Source organism: Quercus robur, chromosome 2 (assembly GCF_932294415.1).
Source record: "Quercus robur chromosome 2, dhQueRobu3.1, whole genome shotgun sequence".
Lineage (NCBI taxonomy): Eukaryota > Viridiplantae > Streptophyta > Magnoliopsida > Fagales > Fagaceae > Quercus > Quercus robur.
This window is the reverse complement of record NC_065535.1, coordinates 44,142,311-44,164,415: the sequence shown is the minus strand read 5'-3', so window position 1 is coordinate 44,164,415 and position 22,105 is coordinate 44,142,311.

Genomic DNA, 22,105 nt, shown 5'->3' with positions numbered 1-22,105 from the left:
ATGATGTTTTTTAATGTTTAGAATTTTTTTGCATTTATTTCAGAATATTCTAATTCGGGTCGGGTTCGAACGGAGAGGAAGTAAATTTTTTTTGTTCTCTATTTTTCGGCCTGTTTTGAGCCGTTTCGACTTCAAATGAGGCCTGGATGATGTTTTCTAATTTTTAAAATTTTTTTGCATTTATTTTTGAATTTTCTAATTCGGGTCGGGTTCGAACGGATAGGAAGGAAATTTTTTTTGTTCTCTATTTTTAGGTCTGTCCTGATCCGTTTCCTCTTAAAATGAAGCCAGGATGATGTTTTTTAATTTTTAGAATTTTTTCGCATTTATTTTCGAATTTTCTAACTCGGGTCGGGTTCGAACGGAGAGGAAGGAAATTTTTTTTGTTCTCTATTTTTCGGCCTGTTTTGAGCCGTTTCGACTTCAAATGAGGCCTGGATGATGTTTTCTAATTTTTAAAATTTTTTTGCATTTATTTTTGAATTTTAAAATTCGGGTCGGGTTCGAACTGATAGGAAGGAAATTTTTTTTGTTCTCCATTTTTCGGCTTGTCCTGACCCGTTTCGACTTCAAATGAAGCCTGGATGATGTTTTTTAATTTTTAGAATTTTTCCGCATTTATTTTTGAATTTTCTAATTCGGGTCGGGTTCGAACGGATAGGAAAATTTTTTTTTTCTTCTCTACTTTTCGGCTTGTCCTGACCCGTTTCGTCTTGAAATAAAGCCTGGACAATGTTTTTTAATTTTTAGAATTTTTTCGCATTTATTTTAGAATATCCAAATTCGGGTCGAGTTCGAAAGAATAGGAAGGAAATTTTTTTTTTCTCTATTTTTTGGCCTGTCGTGACCCGTTTCGACATGAAATGTAGCCTGGATGATGTTTTTTAATTTTTTGAATTTTTTCGTATTTATTTTTGAATTTTCTAATTTGGATCGGGTTCGAACGGATAGGAAGGAAATTTTTTTTCTTCTCTATTTTTCGGCCTGTCCTGACACTTTTCCTCTTGAAATGAAGCCTGGATGATGTTTTTTAATTTTTAGAATTTTTTCGCATTGATTTTTGAATTTTCTAATTCGGGTCGGGTTCGAACGGATAGGAAGGAAATTTTTTTTCTTCTCTATTTTTCGGCCTGTCTTGACACGTTTCGTCTTGAAATGTAGCCTGGATGATGTTTTTTAATTTTTAGAATTTTTTCGCATTTATTTTTGAATTTTCTAATTCGGGTCGGGTTCGAACGGATAGGGAGGAAATTTTTTTAGTTCGCTATTTTTCGGCCTGTCCTGACTCGTTTCGTCTTGAAATGAACCCTGGATGATGTTTTTTAATGTTTAGAATTTTTTTGCATTTATTTCAGAATATTCTAATTCGGGTCGGGTTCGAACGGATCGGAAGGAAATTTTTTTTGTTCTCTATTTTTTGGCCTGTCCTGACCCGTTTCGTCTTGAAATGTAGCCTGGATGATATTTTTTAATTTTTTTAATTTTTTCGTATTTATTTTTGAATTTTCTAATTTGGGTCGGGTTCGAACGGATAGGAAGGAAATTTTTTTTCTTCTCAATTTTTCGGCCTGTCCTGACACGTTTCGTCTTGAAATGAAGCCTGGATGATGTTTTTTAATTTTTAGAATTTTTTCGCATTTATTTTCGAATTTTCTAACTCGGGTCGGGTTCGAACGGAGAGGAAGGAAATTTTTTTTGTTCTCTATTTTTCGGCTTGTTTTGAGCCGTTTCGACTTCAAATGAGGCCTGGATGATGTTTTCTAATTTTTAAAATTTTTTTGCATTTATTTTTGAATTATAAAATTCGGGTCGGGTTCGAACTGATAGGAAGGAAATTTTTTTTTGTTCTCCATTTTACGGCTTGTCCTGACCCGTTTCGACTTCAAATGAAGCCTGGATGATGTTTTTTAATTTTTAGAATTTTTCCGCATTTATTTTTGAATTTTCTAATTCGGGTCGGGTTCGAACGGATAGGAAAAAATTTTTTTTTCTTATCTACTTTTCGGCTTGTCCTGACCCGTTTCGTCTTGAAATAAAGCTTGGATAATGTTTTTTAATTTTTAGAATTTTTTCGCATTTATTTTAGAATATTCAAATTCGGGTCGAGTTCGAAAGGATAGGAAGGAAAATTTTTTTTTCTCTATTTTTTGGCCTGTCGTGACCCGTTTCGACATGAAATGTAGCCTGGATGATGTTTTTTAATTTTTAGAATTTTTTCGTGTTTATTTTTCAATTTTCTAATTCGGGTCTGGTTCGAACGGATAGGAAGGAAATTTTTTTTTGTTCGCTATTTTTCGGCCTGTCCTGACCCGTTTCGACTTCAAATGTGGCCTGGATGATGTTTTCTAAGTTTTAGAATTTTTTCGTATTTAATTTTGAATTTTCTAATTCGGGTCGGGTTCGAACGGATAGGAAGGAAATTTTTTTCTTCTCTATTTTTCGGCCTGTCTTGACACGTTTCGTCTTGAAATGTAGCCTGGATGATGTTTTTTAATTTTTAGAATTTTTTCGCATTTATTTTTGAATTTTCTAATTCGGGTCGGGTTCGAACGGATAGGGAGGAAATTTTTTTAGTCCGCTATTTTTCGGCCTGTCCTGACCCGTTTCGTCTTGAAATGAAGCCTGGATGATGTTTTTTAATTTTCAGTGTTTTTTCGCATTTATTTTAGAATATTCTAATTCGGGTCGGGTTCGAACGGATAGGAAGGAAATTTTATTTGTTCTCTATTTTTTGGCCTGTCCTGACCCGTTTCGTCTTGAAATGTAGCCTGGATGATGTTTTTTAATTTTTTGAATTTTTTCGTATTTATTTTTGAATTTTCTAATTTGGATCGGGTTCGAACGGATAGGAAGGAAATTTTTTTTCTTCTCTATTTTTCGGCCTGTCCTGACACTTTTCGTCTTGAAATGAAGCCTGGATGATGTTTTTTAATTTTTAGAATTTTTTCGCATTTATTTTTGAATTTTCTAATTCGGGTCGGGTTCGAACGGATAGGAAGGAAATTTTTTTTCTTCTCTATTTTTCGGCCTGTCTTGACACGTTTCGTCTTGAAATGTAGCCTGGATGATGTTTTTTAATTTTTAGAATTTTTTCGCATTCATTTTTGAATTTTCTAATTCGGGTCCGGTTCGAACGGATAGGGAGGAAATTTTTTTAGTCCTCTATTTTTCGGCCTGTCCTGACCCGTTTCGACTTCAAATGAAGCCTGGATGATGTTTTTTAATTTTTAGAATTTTTCCGCATTTATTTTTGAATTTTCTAATTCGGGTCGGGTTCGAACGGATAGGAAAAATTTTTTTTTTCTTCTCTACTTTTCGGCTTGTCCTGACCCGTTTCGTCTTGAAATAAAGCCTGGATAATGTTTTTTAATTTTTAGAATTTTTTCGCATTTATTTTAGTATATTCAAATTCGGGTCGAGTTCGAAAGGATAGGAAGGAAATTTTTTTTTTCTCTATTTTTTGGCCTGTCGTGACCCGTTTCGACATGAAATGTAGCCTGGATGATGTTTTTTAATTTTTAGAATTTTTTCGTATTTATTTTTGAATTTTCTAATTCGGGTCGGGTTCGAACGGATAGGAAGGAAATTTTTTTTTGTTCGCTATTTTTCGGCCTGTCCTGACCCGTTTCGACTTCAAATGTGGCCTGGATGATGTTTTCTAAGTTTTAGAATTTTTTCGTATTTATTTTTGAATTTTCTAATTCGGGTCGGGTTCGAACGGATAGGAAGGAAATTTTTTTCTTCTCTATTTTTCGGCCTGTCTTGACACGTTTCGTCTTGAAATGTAGCCTGGATGATGTTTTTTAATTTTTAGAATTTTTTCGCATTCATTTTTGAATTTTCTAATTCGGGTCGGGTTCGAACGGATAGGGAGGAAATTTTTTTAGTCCGCTATTTTTCGGCCTGTCCTGACCCGTTTCGTCTTGAAATGAAGCCTGGATGATGTTTTTTAATTTTCAGAGTTTTTTCGCATTTATTTTAGAATATTCTAATTCGGGTCGGGTTCGAACGGATAGGAAGGAAATTTTATTTGTTCTCTATTTTTTGGCCTGTCCTGACCCGTTTCGTCTTGAAATGTAGCCTGGATGATGTTTTTTAATTTTTTGAATTTTTTCGTATTTATTTTTGAATTTTCTAATTTGGATCGGGTTCGAACGGATAGGAAGGAAATTTTTTTTCTTCTCTATTTTTCGGCCTGTCCTGACACTTTTCGTCTTGAAATGAAGCCTGGATGATGTTTTTTAATTTTTAGAATTTTTTCGCATTTATTTTTGAATTTTCTAATTCGGGTCGGGTTCGAACGGATAGGAAGGAAATTTTTTTTCTTCTCTATTTTTCTTCCTGTCTTGACACGTTTCGTCTTGAAATGTAGCCTGGATGATGTTTTTTAATTTTTAGAATTTTTTCGCATTTATTTTTGAATTTTCTAATTCGGGTCGGGTTCGAACGGATAGGGAGGAAATTTTTTTAGTTCGCTATTTTTCGGCCTGTCCTGACCCGTTTCGTCTTGACATGAAGCCTGGATGATGTTTTTTAATTTTCAGAGTTTTTTCGCATTTATTTTAGAATATTCTAATTCGGGTCGGGTTCGAACGGATAGGAAGGAAATTTTTTTTGTTCTCTATTTTTTGGCCTGTCCTGACCCGTTTCGTCTTGAAATGTAGCCTGGATGATGTTTTTTAATTTTTTGAATTTTTTCGTATTTATTTTTGAATTTTCTAATTTGGGTCTGGTTCGAACGGATAGGAAGGAAATTTTTTTTCTTCTCAATTTTTCGGCTTGTCCTGACACGTTTCGTCTTGAAATGAAGCCTGGATGATGTTTTTTAATTTTTGGAATTTTTTCGCATTTATTTTCGAATTTTCTAACTCGGGTCGGGTTCGAACGGAGAGGAAGGAAATTTTTTTTGTTCTCTATTTTTCGGCCTGTTTTGAGCCGTTTCGACTTGAAATGAGGCCTGGATGATGTTTTCTAATTTTTAAAATTTTTTTGCATTTATTTTTGAATTTTAAAATTCGTGTCGGGTTCGAACTGATAGGAAGGAAATTTTTTTTGTTCTCCATTTTTCGGCTTGTCCTGACCCGTTTCGACTTCAAATGAAGCCTGGATGATGTTTTTTAATTTTTAGAATTTTTCCGCATTTATTTTTGAATTTTCTAAATCGGGTCGGGTTCGAACGGATAGGAAAAATTTTTTTTTTCTTCTCTACTTTTCGGCTTGTCCTGACCCGTTTCGTCTTGAAATAAAGCCTGGATAATGTTTTTTAATTTTTAGAATTTTTTCGCATTTATTTTAGAATATTCAAATTCGGATCGAGTTCGAAAGGATTGGAAGGAAATTTTTTTTTTCTCTATTTTTTGGCCTGTCGTGACCCGTTTCGACATGAAATGTAGCCTGGATGATGTTTTTTAATTTTTAGAATTTTTTCGTATTTATTTTTGAATTTTCTAATTCGGGTCGGGTTCGAACGGATAGGAAGGAAATTTTTTTTTGTTCGTTATTTTTCGGCCTGTCCTGACCCGTTTCGACTTCAAATGTGGCCTGGATGATGTTTTCTAAGTTTTAGAATTTTTTCGTATTTATTTTTGAATTTTCTAATTCGGGTAGGGTTCGAACGTATAGGAAGGAAATTTTTTTCTTCTCTATTTTTCGGCCTGTCTTGACACGTTTCGTCTTGAGATGTAGCCTGGATTATGTTTTTTAATTTTTAGAATTTTTTCGCATTTATTTTTGAATTTTCTAATTCGGGTCGGGTTCGAACGGATAGGGAGGAAATTTTTTTAGTCCGCTATTTTTCGGCCTGTCCTGACCCGTTTCGTCTTGAAATGAAGCCTGGATGATGTTTTTTAATTTTCAGAGTTTTTTCGTATTTATTTTAGAATATTCTAATTCGGGTCGGGTTCGAACGGATAGGAAGGAAATTTTTTTTGTTTTCTATTTTTTGGCCTGTCCTGACCCGTTTCGTCTTGAAATGTAGCCTGGATGATGTTTTTTAATTTTTTGAATTTTTTCGTATTTATTTTTGAATTTTCTAATTGGGGTCGGGTTCGAACGGATAGGAAGGAAATTTTTTTTCTTCTCAATTTTTCGGCCTGTCCTGAAACGTTTCGTCTTGAAATGAAGCCTGGATGATGTTTTTTAATTTTTAGAATTTTTTCGCATTTATTTTTTAATTTTCTAATTCGGGTCGGGTTCGAACGGATAGGAAGGAAATTTTTTTCTTCTCTATTTTTCGGCCTGTCCTGACACGTTTCGTCTTGAAATGAAACTTGGATGATGTTTTTTAATTTTTAAAATTTTTTCGCATTTATTTTTGAAATTTCTAACTCGGGTCGGGTTCGAACGGAGAGGAAGGAAATTTTTTTTGTTCTCTATTTTTCGGTCTGTCCTGACCCGTCTCCTCTTAAAATGAAGCCAGGATGATGTTTTTTAATTTTTAGAATTTTTTCGCATTTATTTTAGAATTTTCTAATTCGGGCCGGCTTCGAACGGATAGGAAGGAAATTTTTTTTTTCTCTCTATTTTTCGGCCTGTCCTGACCCGTTTCGAATTCAAATGAAGCCAGGATTATGTTTTTTAATTTTTAGAATTTTTTCGCAGTTATTTTAGAATTTTCTAATTCGGGCCGGGTTCGAACGGATAGGAAGGAAATTTTTTTTCTTCTCAATTTTTCGGCATGTCCTGACACGTTTCGTCTTGAAATGAAGCCTGGATGATGTTTTTTAATTTTTAGAATTTTTTCGCATTTATTTTATAATTTTCTAATTCGGGTCGGGTTCGAACGGATAGGAAGGAAATTTTTTTTCTTCTCTATTTTTCGGCCTGTCCTGACACGTTTCGTCTTGAAATGAAACTTGGATGATGTTTTTTAATTTTTAAAATTTTTTCGCATTTATTTTTGAAATTTCTAACTCGGGTCGGGTTCGAACGGAGAGGAAGGAAATTTTTTTTGTTCTCTATTTTTCGGTCTGTCCTGACCCGTCTCCTCTTAAAATGAAGCCAGGATGATGTTTTTTAATTTTTAGAATTATTTCGCATTTCTTTTAGAATTTTCTAATTCGGGCCGGCTTCGAACGGATAGGAAGCAAATTTTTTTTTTCTCTCTATTTTTCGGCCTGTCCTGACCCGTTTCGAATTCAAATGAAGCCAGGATTATGTTTTTTAATTTTTCGAATTTTTTCGCATTTATTTTTGAATTTTCTAATTCGGGTCGGGTTCGAACGGATAGGGAGGAAATTTTTTTTCTTCTCTATTTATCGGCCTGTCCTGACCCGTTTCGGCTTCAAATGAAGCCAGGATGATGTTTTTTAATTTTTAGAATTTTTTCGCATTTATTTTTGAATTTTCTAATTCGGGTCGGGTTCGAACGGATAGGAAGGAAATTTTTTTTCTTCTCTATTTTTCGGCTTGTCTTGACACGTATCGTCTTGAAATGTAGCCTGGATGATGTTTTTTAATTTTTAGAATTTTTTCGCATTTATTTTTGAATTTTCTAATTCGGGTCGGGTTCGAACGGATAGGAAGGAAATTTTTTTTGTTCTCTATTTTTTGGCCTGTCCTGACCCGTTTCGACTTGAAATGTAGCCTGGATGATGTTTTTTAATTTTTTGAATTTTTTCGTATTTATTTTTGAATTTTCTAATTTGGGTCGGGTTCGAACGGATAGGAAGGAAATTTTTTTTCTTCTCAATTTTTCGGCCTGTCCTGACACGTTTCGTCTTGAAATGAAGCCTGGATGATGTTTTTTTAATTTTTAGAATTTTTTCGCATTTATTTTATAATTTTCTAATTCGGGTCGGGTTCGAACGGATAGGAAGGAAATTTTTTTTCTTCTCTATTTTTCGGCCTGTCCTGACACGTTTCGTCTTGAAATGAAACTTGGATGATGTTTTTTAATTTTTAAAATTTTTTCGCATTTATTTTTGAAATTTCTAACTCGGGTCGGGTTCGAACGGAGAGGAAGGAAATTTTTTTTGTTCTCTATTTTTCGGTCTGTCCTGACCCGTCTCCTCTTAAAATGAAGCCAGGATGATGTTTTTTAATTTTTAGAATTATTTCGCATTTCTTTTAGAATTTTCTAATTCGGGCCGGCTTCGAACGGATAGGAAGCAAATTTTTTTTTTCTCTCTATTTTTCGGCCTGTCCTGACCCGTTTCGAATTCAAATGAAGCCAGGATTATGTTTTTTAATTTTTCGAATTTTTTCGCATTTATTTTTGAATTTTCTAATTCGGGTCGGGTTCGAACGGATAGGGAGGAAATTTTTTTTCTTCTCTATTTATCGGCCTGTCCTGACCCGTTTCGGCTTCAAATGAAGCCAGGATGATGTTTTTTAATTTTTAGAATTTTTTCGCATTTATTTTTGAATTTTCTAATTCGGGTCGGGTTCGAACGGATAGGAAGGTAATTTTTTTTCTTTATTTTTCGGCCTGTCTTGACACGTTTCGTCTTGAAATGTAGCCTGGATGATGTTTTTTAATTTTTAGAATTTTTTCGCATTTATTTTTGAATTTTCTAATTCGGGTCGGGTTCGAACGGATAGGGAGGAAATTTTTTTAGTTCGCTATTTTTCGGCCTATCCTGACCCGTTTCGTCTTGAAATGAAGCCTGGATGATGTTTTTTAATTTTTAGAGTTTTTTCGCATTTATTTTAGAATATTCTAATTCGGGTCGGGTTCGAACGGATAGGAAGGAAATTTTTTTTGTTCTCTATTTTTTGGCCTGTCCTGACCCGTTTCGACTTGAAATGTAGCCTGGATGATGTTTTTTAATTTTTTGAATTTTTTCGTATTTATTTTTGAATTTTCTAATTTGGGTCGGGTTCGAACGGATAGGAAGGAAATTTTTTTTCTTCTCTATTTTTCGGCCTGTCCTGACACGTTTCGTCTTGAAATGAAGCCTGGATGATGTTTTTTAATTTTTAGAAATTTTTCGCATTTATTTTTGAATTTTCTAATTCGGGTCGGCTTCGAACGGATAGGAAGGAAATTTTTTTTGTCTTCTATTTTTCGGTCTGTCCTGACCCGTCTCCTCTTAAAATGAAGCCAGGATGATGTTTTTCAATTTTTAGAATTTTTTCGCATTTATTTTAGAATTTTCTAATTCGGGCCGGGTTCGAACGGATAGGAAGGAAATTTTTTTTTTCTCTCTATTTTTAGGCCTGTCCTGACCCGTTTCGAATTCAAATGAAGCCAGGATTATGTTTTTTTAATTTTTAGAATTTTTTCGCAGTTATTTTAGACTTTTCTAATTCGGGCCGGGTTCGAACGGATAAGAAGGAAATTTTTTTTTCTCTCTATTTTTCGGCCTGTCCTGACCCGTTTCGACTTCAAATGAAGCCAGGATGATGTTTTTTAATTTTTAGAATTTTTTCGCATTTATTTTTGAATTTTCTAATTCGGGTCGGGTTCGAACGGATAGGGAGGAAATTTTTTTTCTTCTCTATTTATCGGCCTGTCCTGACACGTTTCGACTTCAAATGAAGCCAGGATGATGTTTTTTAATTTTTAGAATTTTTTCGCATTTATTTTTGAATTTTCTAATTCGGGTCGGGTTCGAACGGATAGGAAGGAAATTTTTTTTCTTCTCTATTTTTCGGCTTGTCTTGACACGTATCGTCTTGAAATGTAGCCTGGATGATGTTTTTTATTTTTTAGAATTTTTTCGCATTTATTTTTGAATTTTCTAATTCGGGTCGGGTTCGAACGGATAGGAAGGAAATTTTTTTTGTTCTCTATTTTTTGGCCTGTCCTGACCCGTTTCGACTTGAAATGTAGCCTGGATGATGTTTTTTAATTTTTTGAATTTTTTCGTATTTATTTTTGAATTTTCTAATTTGGGTCGGGTTCGAACGGATAGGAAGGAAATTTTTTTTCTTCTCAATTTTTCGGCCTGTCCTGACACGTTTCGTCTTGAAATGAAGCCTGGATGATGTTTTTTTAATTTTTAGAATTTTTTTCGCATTTATTTTATAATTTTCTAATTCGGGTCGGGTTCGAACGGATAGGAAGGAAATTTTTTTTCTTCTCTATTTTTCGGCCTGTCCTGACACGTTTCGTCTTGAAATGAAACTTGGATGATGTTTTTTAATTTTTAAAATTTTTTCGCATTTATTTTTGAAATTTCTAACTCGGGTCGGGTTCGAACGGAGAGGAAGGAAATTTTTTTTGTTCTCTATTTTTCGGTCTGTCCTGACCCGTCTCTTCTTAAAATGAAGCCAGGATGATGTTTTTTAATTTTTAGAATTTTTTCGCATTTATTTTAGAATTTTCTAATTCGGGCCGGCTTCGAACGGATAGGAAGGAAATTTTTTTTTTCTCTCTATTTTTCGGCCTGTCCTGACCCGTTTCGAATTCAAATGAAGCCAGGATTATGTTTTTTAATTTTTCGAATTTTTTCGCATTTATTTTTGAATTTTCTAATTCGGGTCGGGTTCGAACGGATAGGGAGGAAATTTTTTTTCATCTCTATTTATCGGCCTGTCCTGACCCGTTTCGGCTTCAAATGAAGCCAGGATGATGTTTTTTAATTTTTAGAATTTTTTCGCATTTATTTTTGAATTTTCTAATTCGGGTCGGGTTCGAACGGATAGGAAGGAAATTTTTTTTGTTCTCTATTTTTTGGCCTGTCCTGACCCGTTTCGACTTGAAATGTAGCCTGGATGATGTTTTTTAATTTTTTGAATTTTTTCGTATTTATTTTTGAATTTTCTAATTTGGGTCGGGTTCGAACGGATAGGAAGGAAATTTTTTTTCTTCTCTATTTTTCTGCCTGTCCTGACACGTTTCGTGTTGAAGTGAAGCCTGGATGATGTTTTTTAATTTTTAGAATTTTTTCGCATTTATTTTTGAATTTTCTAATTCGGGTCGGGTTCGAAAGGATAGGAAGGAAATTTTTTTTCTTCTCTATTTTTCGGCCTATCCTGACACGTTTCATCTTGAAATGAAGCTTGGATGATGTTTTTTAATTTTTAAAATTTTTTCGCATTTATTTTTGAATTTTCTAACTCGGGTCGGGTTCGAACGGAGAGGAAGGAAATTTTTTTTGTTCTCTATTTTTCGGTCTGTCCTGACCAGTCTCCTCTTAAAATGCAGCCAAGATGATGTTTTTTAATTTTTAGAATTTTTTCGCATTTATTTTAGAATTTTCTAATTCGGGCCGGGTTCGAACGGATAGGAAGGAAATTTTTTTTGTTCTCTATTTTTTGGCCTGTCCTGACCCGTTTCGACTTGAAATGTAGCCTGGATGATGTTTTTTAATTTTTCGAATTTTTTCGTATTTATTTTTGAATTTTCTAATTTGGGTCGGGTTCGAACGGATAGGAAGGAAATTTTTTTTCTTCTCTATTTTTGAGCCTGTCCTGACACGTTTCGTCTTGAAATGAAGCCTGGATGATGTTTTTTAATTTTTAGAATTTTTTCGCATTTATTTTTGAATTTTCAAATTCGGGTCGGGTTCGAACGGATAGGAAGGAAATTTTTTTTCTTCTCTATTTTTCGGCCTGTCCTGACACGTTTCGTCTTGAAATGAAGCTTGGATGATGTTTTTTAATTTTTAAAATTTTTTCGCGTTTATTTTTGAATTTTCTAACTCGGGTCGGGTTCGAACGGAGAGGAAGGAAATTTTTTTTGTTCTCTATTTTTTGGTCTGTGCTGACCCGTCTCCTCTTAAAATGAAGCCAGGATGATGTTTTTTAATTTTTAGAATTTTTTCGCATTTATTTTAGAATTTTCTAATTCGGGCCGAGTTCGAACGGATAGGAAGGAAATTTTTTTTTTCTCTCTATTTTTCGGCCTGTCCTGACCCGTTTCGAATTCAAATGAAGCCAGGATGATGTTTTTTAATTTTTAGAATTTTTTCGCATTTGTTTTTGAATTTTCTAATTCGGGTCGGGTTCGAACGGATAGGAAGGAAATTTTTTTTCTTCTCTATTTTTCGGACTGTCCTGACACGTTTCGTCTTGAAATGTAGCCTGGATGATGTTTTTTAATTTTTAGAATTTTTTTGCATTTATTTTTGAATTTTCTAATTCGGGTCGGGTTCGAACGGATAGGGAGGAAATTTTTTTAGTTCGCTATTTTTCGGCCTGTCCTGACCCGTTTCGTCTTGAAATGAAGCCTGGATGATGTTTTTTAATTTTTAGAGTTTTTTCGCATTTATTTTAGAATATTGTAATTCTGGTCGGGTTCGAACGGATAGGAATGAAATTTTTTTCGTTCTCTATTTTTCGGCCTGTCCTGACCCGTTTCAACTTGAAATGTAGCCTGGATGATGTTTTTTAATTTTTTGAATTTTTTCGTATTTATTTTTGAATTTTCTAATTTGGGTCGGGTTCGAACGGATAGGAAGGAAATTTTTTTTCTTCTCTATTTTTCGGCCTGTCCTGACACGTTTCGTCTTGAAATGAAGCCTGGATGATGTTTTTTCATTTTTAGAATTTTTTCGCATTTATTTTTGAATTTTCTAATTCGGGTCGGGTTCGAACGGATAGGAAGGAAATTTTTTTTCTTCTCTATTTTTCGGCTTGTCCTGACACGTATCTTCTTGAAATGAAGCTTGGATGATGTTTTTTAATTTTTAAAATTTTTTCCCATTTATTTTTGAATTTTCTAACTCGGGTCGGGTTCGAACGGAGAGGAAGGAAATTTTTTTTGTTCTCTATTTTTCGGTCTGTCCTGACCCGTCTCCTCTTAAAATGAAGCCAGGATGATGTTTTTTAATTTTTAGAATTTTTTCGCATTTATTTTAGAATTTTCTAATTCGGGCCGGGTTCGAACGGATAGGAAGGAAATTTTTTTTTTCTCTCTATTTTTCGGCCTGTCCTGACCCGTTTCGACTTCAAATGAAGCCAGGACGATGTTTTTTAATTTTTAGAATTTTTTCGCATTTATTTTTGAATTTTCTAATTCGGGTCGGGTTCGAACGGATAGGGAGGAAATTTTTTTTCTTCTCTATTTATCGGCCTGTCCTGACCCGTTTCGTCTTCAAATGTACCCTAGATGATGTTTTTTAATTTTTAGAATTTTTTCGCATTTATTTTTGAATTTTCTAACTCGGGTCGGGTTCGAATGGAGAAGAAGGAAATTTTTTTTGTTCTCTATTTTTCGGTCTGTCCTGACCCGTTTCGTCTTGAAATGAACCCTGGATGATGTTTTTTAATTTTAAGAATTTTTTCGCATTTATTTTTAAATTTTCTAATTCAGGTCGGGTTCGAACGGATAGGGAGGAAATTTTTTTAGTTCGCTATTTTTCGGCCTGTCCTGACCCGTTTCGACTTGAAATGTATAGCCTGGATGATGTTTTTTAATTTTTAGAGTTTTTTCGCATTTATTTTAGAATATTCTAATTCGGGTCGGGTTCGAACGGATAGGAAGGAAATTTTTTTTGTTCTCTATTTTTCAGGCTGTCCTGACCCGTTTCGACTGGAAAATGAAGCCTGGATGATGTTTTTTAATTTTTAGAATTTTTTCGTATTTATTTTTGAATTTTCTAATTCGGGTCGGGTTCGAACGGATCGGAAGGAAAATTTTTTTCTTCTCTATTTTTCAGCATGTCCTGACCCATTTCGACTTCAAATGAGGCCTGGATGATGTTTTCTAATTTTTAGAATTTTTTTCGTATTTATTTTTGAATTTTCTAATTCGGGTCGGGTTCGAACGGATTGGAAGGAAATTTTTTTTCTTCTCTATTTTTCGGTCTGTCTTGACACGTTTCGTCTTGAAATGAAGCCTGGATGATGGTTTTTAATTTTTTAAATTTTTTCGAATTTATTTTTGAATTTTCTAACTCGGGTCGGGTTCGAACGGAGAGGAAGGAAATTTTTTTTGTTCTCTATTTTTCGGTCTGTCCTGACCCGTTTCCTCTTAAAATGAAGCCAGGATGATGTTTTTTAATTTTTAGAATTTTTTCGCATTTATTTTAGAATTTTCTAATTCGGGCCGGGTTCGAATGGATAGGAAGGAAATTTTTTTTTCTCTCTATTTTTCGGCCTTTCCTGACCCGTTTCGACTTCAAATGGAGCCAGGATGATGTTTTTTAATTTTTAGTATTTTTTCGCATTTATTTTAGAATTTTCTAATTCGGGTCGGGTTCGAACGGATAGGAAGGAAATTTTTTTTGTTCTCTATTTTTCAGGCTGTCCTGACCCGTTTCGACTGGAAATGAAGCCTGGATGATGTTTTTTAATTTTTAGAATTCTTTCGTATTTATTTTTGAATTTTCTAATTCGGGTCGGGTTCGAACGGATCGGAAGGAAAATTTTTTTCTTCCCTATTTTTCAGCATGTCCTGACCCATTTCGACTTCAAATGAGGCCTGGATGATGTTTTCTAATTTTTAGAATTTTTTCGTATTTATTTTTGAATTTTCTAATTCGGGTCGGGTTCGAATGGATTGGAAGGAAATTTTTTTTCTTCTCTATTTTTCGGTCTGTCTTGACACGTTTCGTCTTGAAATGAAGCCTGGATGATGTTTTTTAATTTTTAAAATTTTTTCGCATTTATTTTTGAATTTTCTAATTCGGGTCGGGTTCGAACGGAGAGGAAGGAAATTTTTTTTGTTCTCTATTTTTCGGTCTGTCCTGACCCGTTTCCTCTTAAAATGAAGCCAGGATGATGTTTTTTAATTTTTAGAATTTATTCGCATTTATTTTAGAATTTTCTAATTCGGGCCGGGTTCGAATGGATAGGAAGGAAATTTTTTTTTCTCTCTATTTTTCTTCCTTTCCTGACCCGTTTCGACTTCAAATGGAGCCAGGATGATGTTTTTTAATTTTTAGAATTTTTTCGCATTTATTTTCGAATTTTCTAACTCGGATCGGGTTCGAACGGAGAGGAAGGAAATTTTTTTTGTTCTCTATTTTTCGGCCTGTTTTGACCCGTTTCGACTTCAAATGAGGCCTGGATGATGTTTTCTAATTTTTAAAATTTTTTTACATTTATTTTTGAATTTTCTAATTCGGGTCGGGTTCGAACGGATAGGAAGGAAATTTTTTTTGTTCTCTATTTTTCGGTCTGTCCTGAACCGTTTCCTCTTAAAATGAAGCCAGGATGATGTTTTTTAATTTTTAGAATTTTTTCGCATTTCTTTTCGAATTTTCTAACTCGGGTCGGGTTCGAATGGAGAAGAAGGAAATTTTTTTTGTTCTCTATTTTTTGGCCTGTCCTGACCCGTTTCGACCTCAAATGAGGCCTGGATGATGTTTTCTAATTTTTAAAATTTTTTTGCATATATTTTTTAATTTTAAAATTCGGGTCGGGTTCGAACGGATAGGAAGGAAATTTTTTTTGTTCTCTATTTTTCGGCTTGTCCTGACCCGTTTGGACTTCAAATGAAGCCTGGATGATGTTTTTTAATTTTTAGAATTTTTCCGCATTTATTTTTGAATTTTCTAATTCGGGTCGGGTTCGAACGGATAGGAAAATTTTTTTTTTTCTTCTCTACTTTTCGGCTTGTCCTGACCTGTTTCGTCTTGAAATAAAGCCTGGATGATATTTTTTAATTTTTAGAATTTTTTCGCATTTATTTTAGAATATTCTAATTCGGGTCGAGTTCGAAAGGATAGGAAGGAAATTTTTTTTTCTCTATTTTTCGGCCTGTCGTGACCCGTTTCGACTTGAAATGTAGCCTGGATGATGTTTTTTAATTTTTAGAATTTTTTCGTATTTATTTTTGAATTTTCTAATTCGGGTCGGGTTCGAACGGATAGGAAGGAAATTTTTTTTTGTTCGCTATTTTTCGGCCTGTCCTGACCCGTTTCGACTTCAAATGTGGCCTGGATGATGTTTTCTAAGTTTTAGAATTTTTTCGTATTTATTCTTGAATTTTCTAATTCTGGTCGGGTTCGAACGGATAGGAAGGAAATTTTTTTTCTTCTCTATTTTTCGGCCTGCCTTGACACGTTTCGTCTTGAAATGAAGCCTGGATGATGTTTTTTAATTTTCCGAGTTTTTTTGCATTTATTTTAGAATATTCTAATTCGGGTCGGGTTCGAACGGATAGGAAGGAAATTTTTTTTGTTCTCTATTTTTTGGCCTGTCCTGACCCGTTTCGTCTTGAAATGTAGCCTGGATGATGTTTTTTAATTTTTTGAATTTTTTCGTATTTATTTTGAATTTTCTAATTTGGGTCGGGTTCGAACGGATAGGAAGGAAATTTTTTTTCTTCTCTATTTTTCGGTCTGTCCTGACACGTTTCGTCTTGAAATGAAGCCTGGATGATGTTTTTTAATTTTTAGAATTTTTTCGCATTTATTTTTGAATTTTCTAATTCGGGTCGGGTTCGAACGGATAGGAAGGAAATTTTTTTTCTTCTCTATTTTTCGGCCTGTCCTGACACGTTTCGTCTTGAAATGAAACTTGGATGATGTTTTTTAATTTTTAAAATTTTTTTGCATTTATTTTTGAAATTTCTAACTCGGGTCGGGTTCGAACGGAGAGGAAGGAAATTTTTTTTTTCTCTCTATTTTTCGGCCTGTCCTGACCCGTTTCGAATTCAAATGAAGCCAGGATTATGTTTTTTAATTTTTAGAATTTTTTCGCAGTTATTTTAGAATTTTCTAATTCGGGCCGGGTTCGAACGGATAGGAAGGAAATTTTTTTTTCTCTCTATTTTTCGGCCTGTCCTGACCCGTTTCGACTTCAAATGAAGCCATGATGATGTTTTTTAATTTTTCGAATTTTTTCGCATTTATTTTTGAATTTTCTAATTCGGGGCGGGTTCGAACGGATAGGGAGAAAATTTTTTTAGTTCGCTATTTTTCGGCCTGTCCTGACCCGTTTCGTCTTGAAATGAAGCCTGGATGATGTTTTTTAATTTTTTGAGTTTTTTCGCATTTATTTTAGAATATTCTAATTCGGGTCGGGTTCGAACGGATAGGAAGGAAATTTTTTTTGTTCTCTATTTTTTGGCCTGTCCTGACCCGTTTCGACTTGAAATGTAGCCTGGATGATGTTTTTTAATTTTTTGAATTTTTTCGTATTTATTTTTGAATTTTCTAATTTGGGTCGGGTTCGAACGGATAGGAAGGAAATTTTTTTTTTCTCTATTTTTCGGCCTGTCCTGACACGTTTCGTCTTGAAATGAAGCCTGGATGATGTTTTTTAATTTTTAGAATTTTTTCGCATTTATTTTTGAATTTTCTAATTCGGGTCGGGTTCGAACGGATAGGAAGGAAATTTTTTTTCTTCTCTATTTTTCGGCCTGTCCTGACACGTTTCGTCTTGAAATGAAGCTTGGATGATGTTTTTTAATTTTTAAAATTTTTTCGCATTTATTTTTGAATTTTCTAACTCGGGTCGGGTTCGAACGGAGAGGAAGGAAATTTTTTTTGTTCTCTATTTTTCGGTCTGTCCTGACCCGTCTCCTCTTAAAATGAAGCCAGGATGATGTTTTTTAATTTTTAGAATTTTTTCGCATTTATTTTAGAATTTTCTAATTCGGGCCGGGTTCGAACGGATAGGAAGGAAATTTTTTTTTTCTCTCTATTTTTCGGCCTGTCCTGACCCGTTTCGAATTCAAATGAAGCCAGGATTATGTTTTTTAATTTTTACAATTTTTTCGCAGTTATTTTAGAATTTTCTAATTCGGGCCGGGTTCGAACGGATAGGAAGGAAATTTTTTTTTGTTCGCTATTTTTCGGCCTGTCCTGACCCGTTTCGACTTCAAATGTGGCCTGGATGATGTTTTCTAAGTTTTAGAATTTTTTCGTATTTATTTTTGAATTTTCTAATTCTGGTCGGGTTCGAACGGATAGGAAGGAAATTTTTTTTTGTTCGCTATTTTTCGGCCTGTCCTGACCCGTTTCGACTTCAAATGTGGCCTGGATGATGTTTTCTAAGTTTTAGAATTTTTTCGTATTTATTTTTGAATTTTCTAATTCTGGTCGGGTTCGAACGGATAGGAAGGAAATTTTTTTCCTTCTTTATTTTTCGGCCTGTCTTGACACGTTTCGTCTTGAAATGAAGCCTGGATGATGTTTTTTAATTTTCCGAGTTTTTTCGCATTTATTTTAGAATATTCTAATTCGGGTCGGGTTCGAACGGATAGGAAGGAAATTTTTTTTGTTCTCTATTTTTTGGCCTGTCCTGACCCGTTTCGTCTTGAAATGTAGCCTGGATGATGTTTTTTAATTTTTTGAATTTTTTCGTATTTATTTTTGAATTTTCTAATTTGGGTCGGGTTCGAACGGATAGGAAGGAAATTTTTTTTCTTCTCTATTTTTCGGCCTGTCCTGACACGTTTCGTCTTGAAATGAAGCCTGGATGATGTTTTTTAATTTTTAGAATTTTTTCGCATTTATTTTTGAATTTTCTAATTCGGGTCGGCTTCGAACGGATAGGAAGGAAATTTTTTTTGTCTTCTATTTTTCGGTCTGTCCTGACCCGTCTCCTCTTAAAATGAAGCCAGGATGATGTTTTTCAATTTTTAGAATTTTTTCGCATTTATTTTAGAATTTTCTAATTCGGGCCGGGTTCGAACGGATAGGAAGGAATTTTTTTTTTCTCTCTATTTTTCGGCCTGTCCTGACCCGTTTCGAATTCAAATGAAGCCAGGATTATGTTTTTTAATTTTTAGAATTTTTTCGCAGTTATTTTAGAATTTTCTAATTCGGGCCGGGTTCGAACGGATAAGAAGGAAATTTTTTTTTCTCTCTATTTTTCGGCCTGTCCTGACCCGTTTCGACTTCAAATGAAGCCAGGATGATGTTTTTTAATTTTTAGAATTTTTTCGCATTTATTTTTGAATTTTCTAATTCGGGTCGGGTTCGAACGGATAGGGAGGAAATTTTTTTTCTTCTCTATTTATCGGCCTGTCCTGACACGTTTCGACTTCAAATGAAGCCAGGATGATGTTTTTTAATTTTTAGAATTTTTTCGCATTTATTTTTGAATTTTCTAATTCGGGTCGGGTTCGAACGGATAGGAAGGAAATTTTTTTTCTTCTCTATTTTTCGGCTTGTCTTGACACGTTTCGTCTTGAAATGCAGCCTGGATGATGTTTTTTAATTTTTAGAATTTTTTCGCATTTATTTTTGAATTTTCTAATTCGGGTCGGGTTCGAACGGATAGGAAGGAAATTTTTTTTGTTCTCTATTTTTTGGCCTGTCCTTACCCGTTTCGACTTGAAATGTAGCCTGGATGATGTTTTTTAATTTTTTGAATTTTTTCGTATTTATTTTTGAATTTTCTAATTTGGGTCGGGTTCGAACGGATAGGAAGGAAATTTTTTTTTTCTCTATTTTTCGGCCTGTCCTGACAAGTTTCGTCTTGAAATGAAGCCTGGATGATGTTTTTTAATTTTTAGAATTTTTTCGCATTTATTTTTGAATTTTCTAATTCGGGTCGGGTTCGAACGGATAGGAAGGAAATTTTTTTTCTTCTCTATTTTTCGGCCTGTCCTGACACGTTTCGTCTTGAAATGAAGCTTGGATGATGTTTTTTAATTTTTAAAATTTTTTCGCATTTATTTTTGAATTTTCTAACTCGGGTCGGGTTCGAACGGAGAGGAAGGAAATTTTTTTTGTTCTCTATTTTTCGGTCTGTCCTGACCCGTCTCCTCTGAAAATGAAGCCAGGATGATGTTTTTTAATTTTTAGAATTTTTTCGCATTTATTTTAGAATTTTCTAATTCGGGCCGGGTTCGAACGGATAGGAAGGAAATTTTTTTTTTCTCTCTATTTTTCGGCCTGTCCTGACCCGTTTCGAATTCAAATGAAGCCAGGATTATGTTTTTTAATTTTTAGAATTTTTTCGCAGTTATTTTAGAATTTTCTAATTCGGGCCGGGTTCGAATGGATAGGAAGGAAATTTTTTTTTGTTCGCTATTTTTCGGCCTGTCCTGACCCGTTTCGACTTCAAATGTGGCCTGGATGATGTTTTCTAAGTTTTAGAATTTTTTCGTATTTATTTTTGAATTTTCTAATTCTGGTCGGGTTCGAACGGATAGGAAGGAAATTTTTTTTTGTTCTCTATTTTTCGGCCTGTCCTGACCCGTTTCGACTTCAAATGTGGCCTGGATGATGTTTTCTAAGTTTTAGAATTTTTTCGTATTTATTTTTGAATTTTCTAATTCTGGTCGGGTTCGAACGGATAGGAAGGAAATTTTTTTCCTTCTCTATTTTTCGGCCTGTCTTGACACGTTTCGTCTTGAAATGAAGCCTGGATGATGTTTTTTAATTTTCCGAGTTTTTTCGCATTTATTTTAGAATATTCTAATTCGGGTCGGGTTCGAACGGATAGGAAGGAAATTTTTTTTGTTCTCTATTTTTTGGCCTGTCCTGACCCGTTTCGTCTTGAAATGTAGCCTGGATGATGTTTTTTAATTTTTTGAATTTTTTCGTATTTATTTTTGAATTTTCTAATTTGGGTCGGGTTCGAACGGATAGGAAGGAAATTTTTTTTCTTCTCTATTTTTCGGCCTGTCCTGACACGTTTCGTCTTGAAATGAAGCCTGGATGATGTTTTTTAATTTTTAGAATTTTTTCGCATTTATTTTTGAATTTTCTAATTCGGGTCGGCTTCGAACGGATAGGAAGGAAATTTTTTTTGTCTTCTATTTTTCGGTCTGTCCTGACCCGTCTCCTCTTAAAATGAAGCCAGGATGATGTTTTTCAATTTTTAGAATTTTTTCGCATTTATTTTAGAATTTTCTAATTCGGGCCGGGTTCGAACGGATAGGAAGGAAATTTTTTTTTTCTCTCTATTTTTCGGCCTGTCCTGACCCGTTTCGACTTCAAATGGAGCCAGGATGATGTTTTTTAATTTTTAGAATTTTTTCGCATTTATTTTTGAATTTTCTAATTCGGGTCGGGTTCGAACGGATAGGGAGGAAATTTTTTTTCTTCTCTATTTATCGGCCTGTCCTGACACGTTTCGACTTCAAATGAAGCCAGGATGATGTTTTTTAATTTTTAGAATTTTTTCGCATTTATTTTTGAATTTTCTAATTCGGGTCGGGTTCGAACGGATAGGAAGGAAATTTTTTTTCTTCTCTATTTTTCGGCTTGTCTTGACACGTTTCGTCTTGAAATGTAGCCTGGATGATGTTTTTTAATTTTTAGAATTTTTTCGCATTTATTTTTGAATTTTCTAATTCGGGTCGGGTTCGAACGGATAGGAAGGAAATTTTTTTTGTTCTCTATTTTTTGGCCTGTCCTGACCCGTCTCCTCTTAAAATGAAGCCAGGATGATGTTTTTCAATTTTTAGAATTTTTTCGCATTTATTTTAGAATTTTCTAATTCGGGCCGGGTTCGAACGGATAGGAAGGAATTTTTTTTTTCTCTCTATTTTTCGGCCTGTCCTGACCCGTTTCGAATTCAAATGAAGCCAGGATTATGTTTTTTAATTTTTAGAATTTTTTCGCAGTTATTTTAGAATTTTCAAATTCGGGCCGGGTTCGAACGGATAAGAAGGAAATTTTTTTTTCTCTCTATTTTTCGGCCTGTCCTGACCCGTTTCGACTTCAAATGAAGCCAGGATGATGTTTTTTAATTTTTAGAATTTTTTCGCATTTATTTTTGAATTTTCTAATTCGGGTCGGGTTCGAACGGATAGGGAGGAAATTTTTTTTCTTCTCTATTTATCGGCCTGTCCTGACACGTTTCGACTTCAAATGAAGCCAGGATGATGTTTTTTAATTTTTAGAATTTTTTCGCATTTATTTTTGAATTTTCTAATTCGGGTCGGGTTCGAACGGATAGGAAGGAAATTTTTTTTCTTCTCTATTTTTCGGCCTGTCTTGACACGTTTCGTCTTGAAATGTAGCCTGGATGATGTTTTTTAATTTTTAGAATTTTTTCGCATTTATTTTTGAATTTTCTAATTCGGGTCGGGTTCGAACGGATAGGAAGGAAATTTTTTTTGTTCTCTATTTTTTGGCCTGTCCTTACCCGTTTCGACTTGAAATGTAGCCTGGATGATGTTTTTTAATTTTTTGAATTTTTTCGTATTTATTTTTGAATTTTCTAATTTGGGTCGGGTTCGAACGGATAGGAAGGAAATTTTTTTTTTCTCTATTTTTCGGCCTGTCCTGACACGTTTCGTCTTGAAATGAAGCCTGGATGATGTTTTTTAATTTTTAGAATTTTTTCGCATTTATTTTTGAATTTT